The sequence below is a fragment of the Aotus nancymaae genome, unplaced genomic scaffold (assembly GCF_030222135.1).
Source record: "Aotus nancymaae isolate 86718 unplaced genomic scaffold, 86718_ANA_hifiasm-v0.15.2.pri h1tg000006l, whole genome shotgun sequence".
Classification (NCBI taxonomy): domain Eukaryota; kingdom Metazoa; phylum Chordata; class Mammalia; order Primates; family Aotidae; genus Aotus; species Aotus nancymaae.
The window spans coordinates 95,782,150-95,801,799 of record NW_026988417.1 but is presented as its reverse complement, the minus strand read 5'-3'; the positions used below and the strand labels follow the sequence as shown (position 1 = coordinate 95,801,799).

At 38.8% G+C, this 19,650-nt stretch overlaps 1 protein-coding gene across 27 annotated transcripts in view; it reads right to left on the bottom strand.

The window, feature by feature from the left end:
• Positions 1 to 19,024, bottom strand: part of SORBS2 (sorbin and SH3 domain containing 2) — a 235,546-nt gene extending 216,522 nt beyond the window's left edge. For 5 of the 27 annotated variants that reach the window (XM_064369624.1, XM_012452826.2, XM_064369685.1 and 2 more), the window contains exon 1: positions 18,352 to 19,013. The gene's annotated coding sequence lies outside the window, so the exon portion shown is untranslated. Of the gene's footprint in view, positions 1 to 18,351 lie in introns of all 27 variants that reach the window. The other 22 variants (XM_012452825.2, XM_064369660.1, XM_064369652.1 and 19 more) reach the window with 12 other exon arrangements.
• Between the last annotated feature and the right edge of the window lie 626 nt (positions 19,025 to 19,650).

Here is a 19,650-nt window from a genome sequence, read left to right as displayed (position 1 = left end):
GCCAATTATCTGTTGAATGTGTACTAATAGCTTCCTCCAATGAATAAGGACTCTAAACTTCAGGGATCATTACAAGGTACCTGAGGAGCAGGGGGACTAACATTGGAATCGTTTTCACATTGAAAGAGCCAAGAAACCCATCAACACATGTTTTACTCAATTTATTTGTGCAGTCCATATAAATAGAGGGTCTATTCATGTAAAAGAAACTACTATTTTAATTCTAAGAATGTTAACTTCATTATTCATAAACTAGTCCATTGGTCTGATAGAAAGCCTCTCTCATTTCACAGACAAATACTCTAAAATATGTTTATTACAAACAACTGGCTTTATTAATTTAGGGGACAATTCAAGATTCCCTGATCACATTTTCTGAAATGATCCAATTTTGTCACTCAGCATTGACTCCGTACCATGGAAACTGCATTTCTGTTCCACATTGTGTCAATGAAAAAAAGGCTGATTTTGGGACTTAGCTATGAATGTTCCATACTGTCTGTTCTCTGAAAAAATGTGAACATTGAGTAGGAAAACATGAGTATGGGGAAAAATAATAAAATATATGAATGTGCTTTTAAGAACACAGCAATGTAATAAGGCTTATTAAAAAGCCATTTTTCATACACAATTTAAAAAGTTTCTCTAAGTACTAATTTGGGAAAGTATGCTAATTTTCAATACTTAAAACCTACATCTGTTCAAATTAGAATGAGCACATTTTTGCCACATGCCACATTTTATTACCAGGCAATAGTAAGTATAAATTTACCACCTGCATAAGAACAGAATATGGGCAATGCATTTATGAATACATTAAATGTTTAAGAAAAAGCTTTTCTGAATTTTACATGATCTTGTTTTGTTTGTACAGACTCACGTTTGTGAATTGGGCAAGTTAGCTTCCGATACAAGGTATAAATAGACCTTGGGCATATAAGGTCCAGGAGGGCAATGACTTCTGTGCCTGCCTCATAGAAAAAGCCTAACTCATGGTGGTGAAGAGTGAATGATGGAATAATGGATGTACAAAGCCAGCCAAGGCGAGGCTGTACAATGTGTATTAAACACTGAATGTTCTGAGGATGACCTCTTGACTTGTTTTTTCTTATTTTTCTTGGTTTAAGTACCTCTGGTGAATTATTTCACTTAGCATGCTAAGACTAATCTGCAAAATGGAATTTATTATAGCAGTGAGTGCTGATACTTGATATCTGTCACACTAGATACTCTCTTAAAAATGTGCAGAAAATAAGATTGTTTTTCCCCCACAAGTACAAGCTGTCAGAGTAACCATTTTCTTCTTTAGATCAGAGTGCTAATAGTCAACAAAGGGAAATTGTTCAACATGTACAGGGCCACAAGACTCTTGATTCTTTTTGAACTCCATGTGAACTGTATTTGGTTCCAAAGTAGAGCTAATCATTCTTAATCCAGGGGTAAAATCATCACCGCCAGTAAACAGACAGGCCCACTGGCATTGAAGATCAAGTTGGTGACGATCAGTTTTCTAATGGGACAGTTTCTAAATAATGTCCCAATTTAAAATTGATGCAAATTTTAACATTAGAAGGAAATTGATAAAATATTTATATTCAAAGGGTTAAACAATTTTTTTCTATTGCTTAGTCTTGTAGCACCCTAATTAGATGTCTAAACATGATTGGTGCTACCTAAATTTCCTTTGGCCCCATTCTAGATACATCTCCTTATTTTGAAATTTTTGTAATGTTAAGTAGATTTAGGAAATATGGGATGGGCATGGTGGCTCACGCCTGTTATCCCAGCACTTTGGGAGGCTGAGATGAAAAGATCATCACCTGAGGTCAGGAGTTCGAAACCAACCTGGCCAACATGTTGAAACCCTGTGTGTACTAAAAGTATAAAATTTAGCTGGGTGTGGTGGCAGGCTCCTATAATCTCAGCTACTCAGGAGGCTGAGGCAGGAGAATTGCTTGAACCCAGGAGGCAGAGGCTGCAGTTAGCCGAGATTGCACCACTGTACTCTGACCTAGGCAACAGAGGGTGACTCCATCACACACACACAAAAAGAAAATATGAACAAGCCAAAAAAAAAAAAAAAGAAAGAAAAGAAAAACTACAGAAAACAATCACTGTTGACATCCTAGATTGTTTTTTTCTTTCTCCCTCTTTTTATTGTCGTGCTATTTCTGGTCTTGAGGATAAGGAAATTTGGTGTTCACTTATAAATAACGGTTTCCATAGAGTCCCTGAGCAAAAAATACAGAGAGAATGATAAAATGAGAAATGTAACATTTTCTTTTGGCTGATCTGTCGTTCCCACAAATGGGCAGTCTAGAGAACTGTTCAAAGCACAGGGTTTGGAATGCGGCCGACTCAAGCTGGAATCCTGCTTTCCCCACGTGTGACCCTGTGCAAGTTGTTTAAGTTCTCTGCGCCTGTTTCCTCTTCTGTAAAATGAGAATAATACCCTCATCAGAGCATTTCTGTGAATAGTCAATAAGAGGTATTTAAAGAATTTGGCACACTGCCTGACACAGTGTGCATTGAATGAATGGTGGCCATTATTATTATTTATAAGAATACTTACTGTTATTTTACATTCTTAACTAACCTTGCAGATCACAAAGCTCCAATACCATGTGACGTGAGGACTCACTTTAGATCAGCCCAAGAAAAACATCGTTAATCAGGTAAATCCAAATTCTGTTGCAAAAAGATCATATGACGCATTCTTAAGTACTTTAGGATTGTGGGACCGTAGTCGCTATTAGCCTAGACAATGGCAGGATGGCTATTCTTTGGAAATAGGGGCTTTAGAAAATAGTGATCTCCCTCATTCTATCCTAATATCATTTTTGCAGTGAATATGCCACATAATTTATCCCCAGATGATTAGTTTGCCTTAGTGCAACGCAATCAATTGGAACCAGCAGATACAGAGTGTGTTTGTTATACTCTAACGAAGTTTCTTTGAGTTTTAAGTTGGACTTCAACAGTTTAAGAACACCATGATCATGGAAAGTCAAATGGGTTGTATATTAAGATGATTTTCATTTAATTATTTATCTATTATGGGAATTTACTTTTATTTTGTGTATTTATTTATCTATTTTTGGCCCAGTTGAGCTTTGTTTTGCCAACAGCTCTGGGAGATCTTGACAAAACAAAGATTGTCTGGGCCAAAAATTTCTCTTCTATCTTTGGAGATTTTTTTTATTGATGATGAAGTTATTATTTATTGAGAGCCAGTTATGTGCCAGGCCTGTGATATATCCTTTGCATAAATTATTTCATATAAGAGAGCGATCGGTCCTATGATCTAGGCAGAGCATCCTCCTTTTACAGAGACCAAGCCTGTGGTTGAAAGATAGGAAGTCACATGGCAGCAGTCACCCCTCCTCAAAGGCTAAATCCATGACGGGACCTTAGTCCCCACAGGCTCCTGTCCTGCAAAATTGGAGGGACGTTGGTGCAGAACTGGGGGAGCCCTGCCTCTGACAAGGCACATACAAAGGGGAAGTCCATCATGGGATACTGAGATGTTAAAAAGAACTTGTGATACTTTCTTTTTTAAAAGAAAAAAAAAGTTGTTATTTACTGACTTTTAAAACTAAGCGACCAAACATTGGTGACATAAAGTTGTTTCTTAAGCATAATAAATGGCACTTCGAATTACTTTTGGAATTGTAAAAATAACCAGGTGAAGAAATGGCATTAGGCTGGGGAGAGAGGGCAGCAGAGAGAGTGGAGAGACAGATGGAGGAGGAGGAGGAGGAGGAAATCCAGGCTGTGGGCGGGGCACAGCCACATTGATGAGTGTCTGAGCCGCGGTGCTCTGTGCTACCCAGGGAGACAGGTCCTATGTTCATAAATAATGTACTACAGCGAAAGTCTGAAAGTGATCATTAAATTTACATTTTTAAGGCAGGGGAGTCGCAGTCACAGCCATAAATACAAACATCCAAATAAGGTATCTTCAAGCATCTTCCTGGGACAAGAACTACAGACACAAGGCCCAGCCTCAACTCTCTACATATCCTGCTGATCTCAGGGAATTCAGAGGGTGTTTCCTGGGTCCAGCGCTCCTTCCCCAAACCCTCTGAGGAAGCTCAATCTTATAAAGGAAATCCTCACCTTCTTGCTTGAAATATCTCGGTGCTTTCCCATCTAGCTTAGGGTGACACAATTGCCCCGCCATCTGGCTCTGGTCTGCTTGCCTGATTTTACTCACTATCTCTCCATATCGGGTATCCTGCATTCCAGCCACACCAATGGCTTCCAGGGCTCAGAACGCATCTCTCCACGCCTGGGTGCTGGAGCCATGCTGTTCCCTGGTCGCCGGTAGGACTGGGCAGCTTCCAAGGTGAATGCACACATATTCTTAGGCCCTACCTCAAGCACTTCTTCAGAGATACCTTAGAGGCTCCTCCACAAGCCACGGGTACCCCAGATTTCCCTCGCTCTGTGCATCACAGGCACCTCTAGCAACGCAGCACCGCACCGGAGTAGAATTGCCTATTTTTAAGACTATTTGGAGAGTGCCTGTGTTAGATGCATTCCAGACATTTAGAAGACCGACGGACACAGAGCAGGACTTGACTGAAAACATCCCTCCCTCATTTCTCCCTGCCCTATCACCTTAGTTCATGCCCAAGTTGTTCTCTTGTCTAATTCATAGAGACTATCATTTTGTAATCTTTTCGTGTGCTCTTCATTTAATTTGATACTGCTACCAGTTATATATTTTTCCACCCACAAATATGATCATTACTTTTCCCCTGTAAAAAAAACTTCAATGGGTCGGGTGCGGTGGTTCACTCCTGTAATCCCAGCACTTTGGGAGCCCGAGGCGGGCAGATCACCTGAGGTTGGGAGTTCGAAACCAGCCTGACCAACATGGAGAAATCCTGTCTCTACCAAAAAAATAAACATAGCTGGGCATGGTGGTGGGTGCCTGTAATCCCAGCTACTACTCAGGAAGCTGAGGCAGAAGAATTGCTTGAACCCAGGAAGTGGAGGCTGCGGTGAGCTGAGATCGCGCCGTTGCACTCCAGCCTGGGCAACAAGAGCAAAACTCCTCATAAAAAAAAAAAAAGAAAGAAAAAAACTCCAGTGGTTCTCTCTCTCTTTTTTCCCCTTAAAGAATTAACCCAAACTACTTAACATGATGCTGATCCTGATTCTGATGATAAAAATAGCATGGCGACCATTCATTCTGCCTCTGATGTGCCAGGCACTACACTGGTCATTTTGCAATAATCTCATTTAATCCTAATGATAATACTTAGATGTAAGCACTATCATCTCTTCCCCCTAAGTAGGGAAATAGGGGTCTGGAAAAACCCCAGGAGCCTGTTCCACAAGACCAAGTTAGCAATTACAGAGCTGGGAATGAATTCTAAGTTTATGTGACCGCAAAGCTCTTCTGTTCCCCCTCCAGCACCCCATGCTTAGTTCCCTCTACCGTTCCTGCATTCCAGACGTGCCATCCAGCCTGCAATGTGCTTTCACACCGTGTTCACCTGCAGACCGTGCTCTCTGCCTCTGAAGCCCCTGCCTTCACCGTGTACACACTGCAGTTGCCAGGAGGATGTCATGCGCTATACTCTGCGCTTTCCCTCTGCCTCGGCACTTGGGATGCTGTTGGGTTATAAGCTTCCCCTCACTCGTCCCAAAGACGGAACAGTCACCAAAAGCAGCAAGTCCGACTAGTCACCACTGAACTCACGCAGCCTGGAGAATCAGAGGTGCACAGTGTGTGCCTTTCACACGAACTCATGTATACACCAATGACAGTAATGGCGGCTCACATTTGTTCAGCATCTCCCACGCACCGGACCTCGCCCTACACAATTAGAATACATAATCCATGCAACCCTCGTGCAACCCTTTGGGATAATGGTAACATCTTAATCCTTATATTTTTTTCAGAATAAACTTGCAATTCTTACAACTTCCACAGAAAATAAATAACTTTTGTTCAATATCAAACTCTACAAAATCACTAAAATTGGCCCAATATCCTGTGTTTTGTTAACTTGCATTATTTTTTCCCGGTAATGGCATTTTTACCAGTCAAATCCCATATCGCTTTTTTAATCAAAGAAAAAAAGATTATTAGTTGCTTTGAAAAATGCATGGTGACAAGTAGAAAAAACTGGTGGAGGCAGTTTCAACATTTAACCTAAGTGTACTTAGCAAGCATACTGAATGGCTTTTTAAAAATTCTCATTTCAAAAAATGTGGATCTTTCTTTGCAGAGTGACTTAAAAGACATCATCATAGTCTTTTATTAATTAAACATGTTCTTATCACAAACAAGTCTCTTGTAAAGCTAGTACCTATTCTTAATTAAGCTATATATGACCAGCAGTCCATATCTTGAATTAGGCTTCTGATTTGCCCCACTTCTGCACTGGCTACCAGTGTTTCCAGCAAGGATATAAAGTTCTAGATGTCCAGACGTTTCTTCCCTGATATCAGAAACAAAGCAAAACAGGTCTTCTCCACTCCCATTTGGTTAACAGCATCCCTATCTACCCATGGGCCTGATCCACCGAGAAGCCTGAGTCTTTTAACACCGCAAACCGAACGCTGCAAATGGTAGGGTGAGCATTAGAGTCCTGCTGAGGTCGCTGAGACATTTCACAGGAACCCTAGTGGTACCTAGGCTCTATCTCCCCGAAAAGTGGCAGAAGCACTGGCCCGTCCCTTAAGCTACACACATGCATGGCTTCTCAAGACTCCAGAGTTTACTCAGAGACGAGTACCTGGAGCACAGGAGTTTGGAAGAGAGTCTTTCTATAAACTCCCAGGAACAACAGCAGTAGCGGTCGACATGCATGAGGCCTTCTTTATGTCAGATGCAGTGCTCTGATGGATGTACAGCACACGTGTCTTTAACACTTGGGACTATGGTGACACTCATTTAGATGCGGGAACTGGGGCACAGGGATTTTGTACCTTGGCTTACTTCACTGCAATCAGGTTTCTAAACCAGAACTCCCACCCAACAATGTGTGAGCCCAAAGTCCGTGCTTCAAGGTGTGGTGGCTCATGCCTGTAATCCCAGCACTTTGGGAGGCGGATCACTTAAGGCCAGGAGTTCAAGACCAGCCTGGTCAATATGGTGAAACCCCGTCTCTACTAAAAATACAACAATTAGCTGGGCGTGGTGGTGCACACCTGTAATCCCAGCTGCCCAGGAGGCTGAGGCGGGAGAATTGCTTGATCCCGGGAGGCAGAGGTTGTAGTGAGCTGAGCTTGCGCCACTGCACTCCAGCCTGGGCGACAGAGCAAGAGTCCATCTCAAAGCAAAAACCAGAAAGGTCCATGCTTCTAACCACTAGCAATCATTGCATAATATATTCCCCTTAATGAAAAAGACTGAATCCAAGAAATCTCACCTATGTCGGACTTTCTAAGTCATAGAGAATTACAGTAATAATTTTAAATGTGTCTTTGACTTTCAGGCCCAGCACATAAAGCAGGAGATTGTGAGTCAGTGCCATTCCTGGGCATCTGCTGGAAACTTTCCTGACTGTCCTTCTGGCTCTCAGGAGTGGAGCTCACTTGCTCAATTCATTCCAGTGTCCCAGAGGTCACACTCTCCCCTTTGTGAGCTGGGCTGTCCTCAGTCCCCGGGGCCATCTCTTTGCTGCTCCCTGGGATCTTGCTCCTGGCATAGCCCCGCTTCCCTTGCAGCTTCCTTCCCCACTGCTGGCACCTTCCCCAGGGCTCTGCATGGGCTTAGCTCTTGGCCATCACAACACATTTCTTCATTTCTCTCCCTCTCTCCTCTTTTCTTTCTGCTTAGCTGGGCCCCCTCCACCCTTTTATTTCCTAGTTGTGCCTGCTGCTTCCACACCCTTAAAAACATGCTCTATTTTCTCCTTAGATGTATTGAGGTATAACTGACAAAGCTGTAGACATTTAAGGTGTACCACGGGCTGCTTGGGTTTATGTATATACTATGAAATGATCACTGCAATCAAGTTAGTGAATGCCTCCATTACTTCTTATGCTTATCTCTTTTTGTGTATGGTAAGAACATTCAGGATCTACCCTAGCAACGGCAAGTGTACAAGGCAGTTTTATTAACTGCAGTCACCATGTTGCATGAGATCCCCAGAACTTATCCCTCCTATAACTGAAAGTCTGTGCCCGTTGACCTCGTTTTCCTCCCCCGACCAACTCCTGGCAACAACCATTCATTCGACTGTGTTTCTACAAGTTCAGCATTTAGACTCCACATTTAAATGAGATCATACAGTATTTGTCTTTCTCTGACTGGTTTCTCTCAGCATAATGTCTTCATACGTGTCGCAAATGGCAGAGTGTTCTTTTGTAGGGCTGAATACTGTCCCACTGTGTGTGTATATATACACCACATTTTCTTTATCCATTCATCCATGGACAGCTCCTGAGGTTGTTTCTGTATTTATTCATTGCCTTTGTATGTACACCCAGAAGTGGGGTTGCTAGATTATATGGTAGTTCTAGTTTTAATTTTTTTGAGAAAAACTCTGCACAATTTTTTATAACATCCGTACCAATTTACATTCGCATCAACATCTTGCAAGGGTTTCCTTTTCTCCACATCCTCACCAACACTTGCTATCTTTCGACTTTCTAGTGATAGCCATCCTAACAGGTGTGAGATGGTTTCTCACTGTGGTTTTGACTTGCATTTCCATGATGATTAGTGTGTTGAGCACTTTTCATATGCCTGTTTGTCATTTGTATGTCTTCTTTGGAAAACTATTCTGGCCCTTTGCCCATTTTTTAACTGAATTATCTCTGTGTGTGTGTGTGTGTGTGTGTGTGTGTAAGTTATGCTCTTAGTTGTAAACACAGTTCTTAATCTTTCCATGTGCTTTAATCCCAGCATTTTAGTAGCCTCTCAGAGTCAGCCACTGACTCATAACAGGTGAAATGCAATCAGCATTTCCCTGAACCTCAGTTTCTTCTTTCCTCATGTGAAACAGTGATGACAGTGCATATCTCCCAGGGCTGCTGAGCCAGACTCAACAATTTCCATGAAAGCACTGAGGGGATGACAAATAAATGTGAGTTATATAAACCAATTCTCGATGCTACAAAGCTTGCTTTTCCAAACGATCGTCAAAATCCCACCTCATTCAAGCCCTAATTAAAATACCATTTTCTCAAATTCTTATTTCCTGATCCTCTAAGAAACTTCCCTTCTCTGAGCAATTTATTCTCATATTCTGGAACTCCATCGCTTGAGATGATGAAAGAGTTTCTTTATTGTATAAATTACTTCTGCACGTCTTTTTGAAAAAATAAACAAATGCATTGATATCTCTGTTATAGCACTCCATCACCTTCTATCTTTAAATAATAGTTAAGTAGCATTCCTGTCTTCCTACACTAAACTGTAAGCTCTTTCAACGGCTTCCTGGCTTATTTCTTCATCTTTTCCTCCACTCTAAACACACTCCTACAGGTCCTGGATGGATGTGTAATAAATAAATAAGTAAATTACATGAAAATGCAAGTATCAGTTTTTAATATATGGTTACAACTTCGACATCCACAGTTGGGTCTGGTCACTCGTTAAGTTGAACCCAGAACTTCGGGCTTTCTCATTCTCTGTTTTCCTTAACAAGGCCATCTTTTCAACACCAAACGAATTAGAAAGGACACAATCAGCTAACTTACATGAACATATTAACAGATGGGACAGCAGTCTCCAAGGTCTGGAAGAGGAGAGCAGAGAACTCACTGTTGCCTGCTCAAGCCTATCTACCGGGAAGGGCAACTCCAGACACTGTGGGCCCCTTGGCAGTTAGGAACTCATAGTACTGACCTGTTTGTTGGGCAGATATAGTTGGATGATAGTCTTAAAATCATTTGTCACCTGTCATGATGCTTGCCAGATGAAATTCTGATTTTATTTCCCAAGAGAATGCACCGACAAATTAATAATCTGACCTTTAAAGGGGTGATATTTCTTGGTGTCAGTCAACAAGGGGCCGTTCTGTTTTGTTGGGCAGATAAAATACCTTTCACTCTCTGAGGGTTAGCTCCAGTGCATGCAGATTTCTCCAATGCTTTGCTTTTGGTTGGAAAAGAAAACATTTGAATTTCAAAGTAACACTTTTCCTAATTCCTATTGAACTCAAAAGCTCTAGTGGCTGAGTGATCCCACTGGTAACAAATACTAAGAGGGCCAGAGTCCTTTTGGGTCCTGTCCTTAAGCTCCTGCTCTCTCCTCGTCTCAGGCCCTATCTGCACCGTGCAAATCCAGCACCTCTTCTCACAAGCTGGGCTAAAGGCAGAATGCAATACCGTGACTGAGGAGCCTGGGAATGAGGCAATTTACAAGTGGAACATGCCCCAGGAAATATAGTTTTATGATCATAATATTTTCATTCTTGACAGTTGCAAAATTAAATACCAGAGCCAAAAAAAGTGAAGCACAATTTTGAGGGTATGTTTTCCTAATTCCATCTTCAAAGGAAGCAGAAGCCTAGGGTTCAAAATCATGATGATGCAATATTATGCCACAAAATAATACACAGATCCAATCATTTTACCAGATAACTGTCAACAGAAAGCACTGACAGGACATTTGGGACTTTGGATCAACAGGAAGGTGGTTTTTCAAACTAAACTATATTATTTGTCACTTTGTCATTTGCTTTTATGAGGGTGATGGTAATTCTGCTCTTCTGCCAATAAATCTAAAAATTAATTTAAAATGTAGTCAAAATACTTGGCACACTTTAGAAGGAAGATTTTTTTTAATTAAAAAAGTCATATTAGTCATTATATAAATGGGTTATATTAGTCCTGTAAAAGTAAATCTATGGTGGAAAGGAAGTCAGTGAGTGATATAATCAGATTTCAGAACACACATCATATAAAAAGTTATGTTTCTAAATAAAGCGAGTGTGAAAGAATTCAGGATATATTATCAGTCATCTGAGTTATTGACCTAATAAAGCCCTTTTCCCAAAAGAGATATGGTTTCACTGACAAAGAAGATAAATATGCCTTCTCATATTTTTATTATTTTCTTAACTGTCAAATATAACTCATATGTAGTTAAGTTGTTCAAAAGGTTAAGTTCTGAGGAAAAATTCTACAAGTGTTTTAAATGAGCCAAGTCAGTTTTGGTTGCATCATGATTTCCTCTGTGGAAAAAGTCTTGATGACTTAAAAAGGGTTACTTGGACATTTAGCTTAGTGTTTTACCCATAAAGCACGTTAACCAAAAACAAACAAAAAACCATAACAAAGCAAACATTTAAAGATATGTAAACCAGATTAGTTTTCTCATGGTGAACGTCACAAGGACTCACACACCATCTGCATTGCTTTCACCAGGTCCCTTTCCTTGGGTGTGAATTTTATTTGTTACAATAAACTACTTGGCCTAGTTATTCATCCACCCTTCGTTCACTCTTGGTAATGGACATGGAAGGTGATGGGTAAAAACAAATAAACATGACTTCTCTCTCATGGAGGTCACTTTCATATGGAAAGACTGGACATGTCAAAAAACTTCATTAACATGATATAAAAATAATACAATATGTAAAGTCATATCAGAGCATCTAAGACAAAACAATTAAATGTGATGTTTGTTAAATCCCTCTTTGGGAAACAATTTAAGATTGCAGAAAATATTTCTAAGAAATTCCAATGTAAATACCTTTAAAAGTCCCTACTTTTTAGTATTTGGTGTTATAGAGTTTGTGATTTTCCAGATTTTTCATTAAAATTAGTATATATAAAACTCTTGGGATAGTAGCTAGTATAGAATAAAATCTATATAAATTATTATTATTATCAATATCTTTTGGAGTGAACAAATTCAATTTTTAAAAAATAATCTTTTGTGGAGTTGTTTGAAGACTAGTTAACAGGTGTCTACTGTTTTCTTGGGCTAAATCAGCAGCAGATATTTTGATTGACTATGTAAGGGCTTGCAGCTTCTATGGTTTAACTTGAAAAGATCTTCCCAGACTATCTAAAACTCTCTGTTCAACTAGATTCTAAAGCCTTAAAATAAAGATCTTAAATTTTATAACTCTGGATTTAAACTTTTCTTTCTTATGTTTATTTTAAAAAGGAAAATTTTAACTCTAGGTTGATTATATTTCTCGATGAACGTGACTATACCAAGAGGCTTTTTAAAAAGTTGAGATTAGAAATCAGTTTTTCTTATCTTGATGTGTTGCATTTGAGCTTTATCTACACTTCTGGTAATATTTCTGTGTTATGTAATTGTTAAAGTATAATGCTTCTCACCAGGAAGACAATATTTTATTTTTTTAAATAATAGCCTTTTTAAAAAAAACATTTCATGTGTTTTTTCTTCTCTTTTGTTTTATGATTTTTAAAAAATCAGAAAAATGGCTGAATTGTCACTTTACCGCTAAATTCAAAGAGCACTTTCTAGTCATGTGTTAGTATCAGCATAATCCAGGGGAAGATCTGATTGCTATAAGTCATTCATTCATTCAGCAAATACTGACTGAATATACAGTATGTTGACCTGTTTGCGGAGGGCCTGTTTCAGCTGTTATTCTAAAGTGAGTTTTCCCTGTAACTTCTGTTCTGCAGAAGTAAACTGTTCCTTTTTCCATCCTCTTGCCATTCATCACTCTCCTGACCTCCCTTTGCCTAAACTGGCGCAAGCCTGGTGCTCCAGGCACATCAAACAACACCAGTCTGTTCACACCGTAGCAGAGCAACTAAGTGGTTGTGTAATTTTCATCTTAACTACTAGTAACGCTATGCTATAAAAATTTTGATACCTAGATTTTGAGACACTGAGCAAGTTAAAATACACAGTACTTACTATAGTGCAAGAATACATCTGCCAGATTAAATGTACTTGTTTTGGAAAATCCTCAAACCCTTCACCAGATGACACAGTTAGCACAAGAACAGCTGAGGTTATTGTTATCTAATCTCCTTTCCCTTGTTAACTTTAGCACAGAGAACTGAAATAATTAGGTGTGAAGGCATCTTGATAATCTACCAAAAAGGCTCACTTTTTAGCAGCCAAGTGTTTCTCTCTTAAACTTTTGCTGTTTAGTAGTGTAAAGTGTAGGCAAACTGTATGAAGTATAAAGATCTAGTATTAAAAAGACCCAATGAAGCAGAAGTCGCTGACTCCTGTCAGTAGGTGGAAGAGGATTTTCTGTGCAGCTGAAGGCTGAATGAAACATGTTTCCACCAACCAGGCTGCTCCCTCTGTTGTGTCACCTCTTCAGAGGACTCTGCCTCCGAGAAGCTGGCTGTCCTCAGCTAGAAGTAGGTACAGGGACTTCAGTTCAGAGGAGACTAGAATGAACATTTATACTAATAAATTGTCTCCACGTAGCCAAAGTCTCATTTGAGTATGTTTTTTTGGGTGTGCATTAAAAAAACTTGCCATTCTTTACGAGATCCCATGCTTGTACTCTTAGAGGATCTTCACAAGTGTCACAGCTCTTGGCTAAAAGCCTATTTTTGCTATAGTTCATTGGACTCCTTGCAGCTGATCCTTGCAGCTGCATTAGTCTCTGAGGGATGCTGAATTGAATAGAACATCAGAAGATTTGGAACCTGACAGGTTCATGTTGCCCCGTCCTCAAATCCAACTATTCCAGAAAAAAAGTACTAGGATAAGGAAACTGAAAAGAATAATTATTTCTAATCATGGATTGGATGAACTCTTGCATTCAAAGCAGAGGATATAATTCATTATAAGAGAGTATTTTTGATCTGTAATTTACTTTACCCACTGGGAAAACATCTCAGAGGGAAGACAGAAAAACTGAGTTTCTGATTGCATTAAATAAAAAATCTAATAAGCAGGCAACAGATAAATGAACAGGAAAAAAACCCAAAATATCACTGATGAAACTTTCAAATAATGTTCTTTATTAAAAATAAATTATAATATAAAGAAAAATTAGGAAATATAATGAGAACATTACCAGGGCATTTTCTTTTCTTTCTTTCTTTTTTGTTTCTTTGAGGTGGGAAACTTTTCTTTGAAAGTAAGACCCTTGATTGGATTCAGGAAAATGAAAGCTTTCTATATTTTTAGCTCAAATAATGCATCTCTAAGGTAGAGAAGTAATGCTGACCCTATGCATATCTCACCTGTATAGGGAAAAGAAAACCACAGCTTTTTTTTTTGGCCCAAATTCCTATTTGGCAAACTAGTATATTTCGGTTTTCAAGACCAGGGTGGAGTATAGCGTGGTATAGTTCCATATGGATATGTCACACTGAAAAACACCAAAATAAAAACCCGTCTTTGCTGGTTCCCTGTCATTTATCCAACACATATCATCTTAATTGAACTTAAGCTGAAATGAGAGTTCTTATTTGCCAATATTTAGAACTCAATAATTACAGAAGTGTTTCCTTTTAACTAAATCCACATCTTGAGTTTTTCAGAAACAATACAGATGAACACATTTTGAAAACATGTTTACCTGTATTATTTCCACTTGACAGTGGCAGTTTAGGATTTAATAGGCATATCCATACTTAAATTATTAGTTGGAGGAACGTTTAGGAAATTACCCGCTGCAATCGTATATTACAACTCTTCTTTATAAAAGTGCAACTCATTTCATGACACTATCAAGTAGTTAGACATAACTTAGACCTTTAAAAATACTATAAATTTCTTAAAATAGAAAATGCTAGAAACAGTACAGGCATATTATAAAATCATGTTTTCCAAAATCTAATTACTATATACAATTTAAAATAATTGATTAAACATGATTAGTCTTTAAGATGAATAGAACCAATTCCAACTTTAGCTATTATTTAATGATAGCATGCTGTACATTAAAATCAGCTGGAAGATAGCCAAAATAAAGCTTTAAAGGACAGTATGATAATTAAGAATTGCTGTTTATCTTACTATTATTAGAAAGCTTGATGCTGGAACGAATGCAATAATGTCTAGAAATATGAATTTTAATAATTTCCTAAATATTTCACTTTCTAATTCCAAATATCAGGATATTTTAAACTTCCTCATTGGTTCTACTTCATATACAAAAATTCATAGAGTATTAATTAGAACTTTTGCTTTCAACACAGATATCTTAAAGACAAAAAATTATGTATTTATAATTTCTTAATAAAATTATGGGTATGTTCTTATTTTTGGTTGTGGCAATTTTTTCATAAAAAGGCAATTGAAATCAGGCTTATTTAAAAATAATAATAATAATGTTATCTAATATAGAACAGATGGTAGGAATTCTCTATAACCAAAACTATATCTACATCAAGAGTGATACTAAAGGAATATTCTCTTCCTCATCCAGGTATTCAAATTGTAGGGTGACATAACCAGTGTAACATAACTAGTGATTCCCAGTCACCTTTTGGGTTTATTTAGGAACATTAAAAGAAATGCTGCTATTGTGGACTTCATTTCAATTATTTAATCTCTTTCCAGTTCATGACCTTTACTTTCTCCTGGTTTCAGTTCGAAAAACAACTTCATAAGTGTCTTATGTTATAATCAGCTGCTAATCATCATCAATTCAACATTAGTTTTAAATAGTCTGATTCTATAACAAATTTTTAATGGGGATATTTTCTATAAATTTTATAATAGCTATAGATAGAAAAATACTATTATTTATATGTTAAAACATTCAAGTTGTTTCATTTAAAATATATATTGTACAATTTTCCCTCCAGAAATTTTGATCTATGATAGGACAGTTGTAACTTTTATGAAATTGGGATCCTGAAGCCATATTTTCAAATCAGAAATGAAAGCCTCATTGTTGTTTTTCCAATGTTTTGAGTTTCTCTGATAAAAGGCAGTATTAAGACTTCTATTTCTAGGTCAAGTCTATATTTACAGTAACTAATAGGAAAATATTGAAGTCTGAAGTTACCGGTACAATGTCTGAATGCCAAATTCTGGACACTGGACAAAATACTTTAGAATCAGAGGCCAGTAAAGTCTGGAAGGCGGTGAACAGAGACAGATGCAATATGGTGCAGTAGCTGAAAGTCCAAAGTAAGATTCAGATGTAGCCAAAGAGGGTGGGGGACAGTTTGGAGGGATGTCTGAGCTGCATTTGAAGAGCATATGAAAGCAGCTGCCATTGCAGGGGAGATTTAAAGGAAATGACTCGTCAGGGGGCATTGCATTTGCAAAAAAAAAAAAAAAGTCTGATATAGTGTGTTTTAGAAATTCCAAAATATTTGATATTGCCCGCAGAAGAGTTGGAGAGTGGCAGACAATAGGGGTCTAAAAACAGCTGCAAGCGAAGGTGCAAAGTCTTGAAAGAGAGATGTTGTCTCTGAATCTGGTTCACAAAATTGTTGAATTATTAACTGTGTAGATGTGCTGTGCAGAATTGAACTTAAAATGTCCATCTTTTTATAGCATGTCCTCTTAGAAGGTTACTAATACAGGAAAGAAATCGCACAGGTATAAAGTGTGTGTCATTCTTCCCATGGGCTAAGGGTCTTGTCTCACCTGGTGCCACCAACAAGGGAACAGGCACAGCAGTCAGGTGTGTCCTGGGTATTTCTACTCCTCATTCTTCTAAAAGTGCCCCCCGCCACAAGAAAAAGTAATAGGAGATCACGTGCTTGCTGCAGGTCTTTGCATTGTGTCAATTCTAAGAAATCCTTTGGCAGTGTAAAGTTTTGAAGGAAATTAAATTGGACAGAGACTTTCTCTGCCTTTCATTCAGCTCATATAGAATCACTTACTTAGCTGGTATTTTTACTCATAGAATTGGACTCAGGACTAAGTCTGTTCATTTAGTTTTCCTTTGAATGTTAAAACGTAATGAAGTACAAGGCTGTCACCTCACCATTTATCCCCTATGACTCTCATAGGCATATCCTCATCATTAAACGTTTGAACGTGGTTCGCTCCACTGAGATTCTTAGTCTGTATCTTTATATCTTGACTATTTTGACATTTAGAACAAAAGTTTTGAAAACTGTTCTCCTGCTGCTTTCGAATTCTGTTATCTTAGGGCATATTAACGTTGCTACATCTGTGAAACAGGTGGTTCCTGCTCATATCTATCAGTGCAAATTATGCTTAAAGTTCTAAGGAGACTCCCATGTCATCCAGATTTTGGAGAAAAAAGGTAGCAAATAAAAATATATTTCTTAGAAGTAGATCTCAGTTACTATTTTTTAAAAAATTTCATGGTAGATTTCATCTTTAGTAGATAGGGGTTTTATTCAAAGTTTTTGACCAAACATTTTTAAATTAAATATTTTCAATAGTATTATAAATGATCTGACATTTTTGGTAACAAAACAGCAAAACAACAAAAGAACCGACTTGGGTAAGCAAGCGAGAAATATTGCTAAAACAGAATCTAATACTTACTCGGTCATTTCCTCACTAGGGATTTTGATTTGACTAACCAATTTCAATCCACAGTAACAGCTTTGTTCCTAAGAGAATACAAATCAAGGAAATACTCACTATAAGGCAATTCCTCCTGTAATTCAGGGTCTGTGCTGTTATTACGAAGCAACTGACAGCAAACACTTGCTGCATGTATGAGCGCACATTTGTATGAGGTGTGTGGCGTTTTTGGTTTCACTCTCTATCTCTGAAACCTATCTGCTGGTGAGAAAAACTGTGCAAGAAAAGAAGTTTTACTGCCACATACCTCAGCTGTCCTAGAACTCAATGCAGAGACTTCGCTTCCTTTCTTTCCTTGGATTCTGAGCCGGGGGAGCACAATGGGGGTGTTGTGCTCTGGGCTAGCAAGGCATGCAGACACTCAGAAGGGAGGTGTGAACGGCTTCCAATACCTACACTGTTTGCTTTACAACTACCCCAACTAGATCAAACAGGACACCAAGACACTCAGTCCAGAGTAAGCAAGTACAGAATCCACTGGCTATTACGACCACAGAGAACAGAATTCTTTAAATGTGTACATAGGTGTGTTAAGAGTTAAATCATTTACGAGGCTTAAAAAGAAATGCTTCACAATTTATGTGCCACTGCTTTTCCATGGAGTTCTCTGAATATAAGTCAAAGTGCAGGTCACAAAAGAATCCATTGTTCGCAAGCAAGAAATGTTGGCTGTGAAGACGGTTCAGAACAAGCCATCGTAGTCTGTTAAAACAGCAGATATTTATTTTAAACCCCAAAGCATAACAATACTGTTTTTTATCTTCCAATTGTTAGAACCAAAATTCACGGAAACAACTCTATGCCTCTGATACTATTTTCTAGAAATGTGTGTGTGTGGATGTGTCTGCGTCTGTTTGGTCAATCCAAATCACACAATCAATGTAAATCTTTCACGCTGAGTTTTGCCCCAGTTATTTTTATGCTGTGCTTTCAGAAAGGTCAAAAAAGCTTACCTCTGTTAGTGTAGTGGGAAGCCCCTTCTCCGCCTCAGCCTCAGCCTGCAGGCGTATGCCCTGGGAGCCCACAATCTGTTAACAGGAAGCAGGTAAACCGGAGAGCGTCCGCCTGCGTTCCAGTCCAGCGCCCGTCCGAGCACACACCTGCTTTTTCAGACCTGCCGCTCAAATGCCACAGCCACGCACAGGACCAGCCTTAGCAGAGGGCAATACCCTCCGTTTGGCTCCCTCGTTTTCAGGGTGAGCAGCTAGGGAGCTGCTGAGATAATATTGCAGGGAAAGCTTGCCTTCCCAAGACAAAAACCTTTGCTGCTGCCTGATAGCAGACACGCAGCATTATCACTCTGCATTCCACATTCTCCAATCAGCTAATTGGAACAGCAGTCAACAGCCTGTCCAAATGGCAGCTTGCAGGCCTGCGTGGCTGTGATCATTGTGTATTAATATGCCCATTGCTTCTGTCTTCCCTGAAGAGATGTATAAAAGAGGCTTCTTCCAGGGGGAAGCTCAGCAGAATATGCCACACTGTTTTCCATAAGTAAAATGGCTGGTCCTCTCAGCACGGCTGCAGACAGCTCATTGGGTTCCACTGGCTTTTCGTAGCCATAGCAACAACCAACAGACAGACTTAGCAAGCATGGCTGATCATGTGCAGCACACCCACACAGCTTGTTAATTTCTTTTCATCAAACTCATCATTTTTTTTGAGGAGGGTAGCTTCTCTTATCTTTCTGCACATTTCACGGATAGTACAAGTGCTCTGATTTTTCCGCTCTCCTGAAGAACTCTTTTTTATCTAAGCCAGGGCTATGTATGAAAGAGAGGAAGTGAAGCCCTATTAATGGCTATCCAGGTTAATAACATGCAAATCACTTGAGAGACCCTAACTGGAAGCATTGTCGAAACAAGTCCTACCTTCCAGTCATATAATCAGTGCAGAGCAGAGCTGCAAATCGGAGAGTTAGACTTTTGGTTTTTAAACGATAATCTTGTAGCCACTTAATTGAAACTAAATCCTGTGATTTGTTCTGTAGGGCCAGAATAATAAATAAATCAGGTAGACTATTTTAATAAGATCTATCCATTTGCTTACGACTCAGCTTATCTGATTAAGATGCTTTTTATACAATTTAAAATAGAATTTTTAAAAAAATTCCATTGTTTCTACTGCAGAAAATGATTCTTTAACTCAATCTTATTTGTAAATTAAGAATTCTTTAAAAAAAAATCTGAAGCTAATTAAAAATTCTTTGACTTTAAACATTACCTTCAAGGCAAGAATAGTTCCACCCTTCC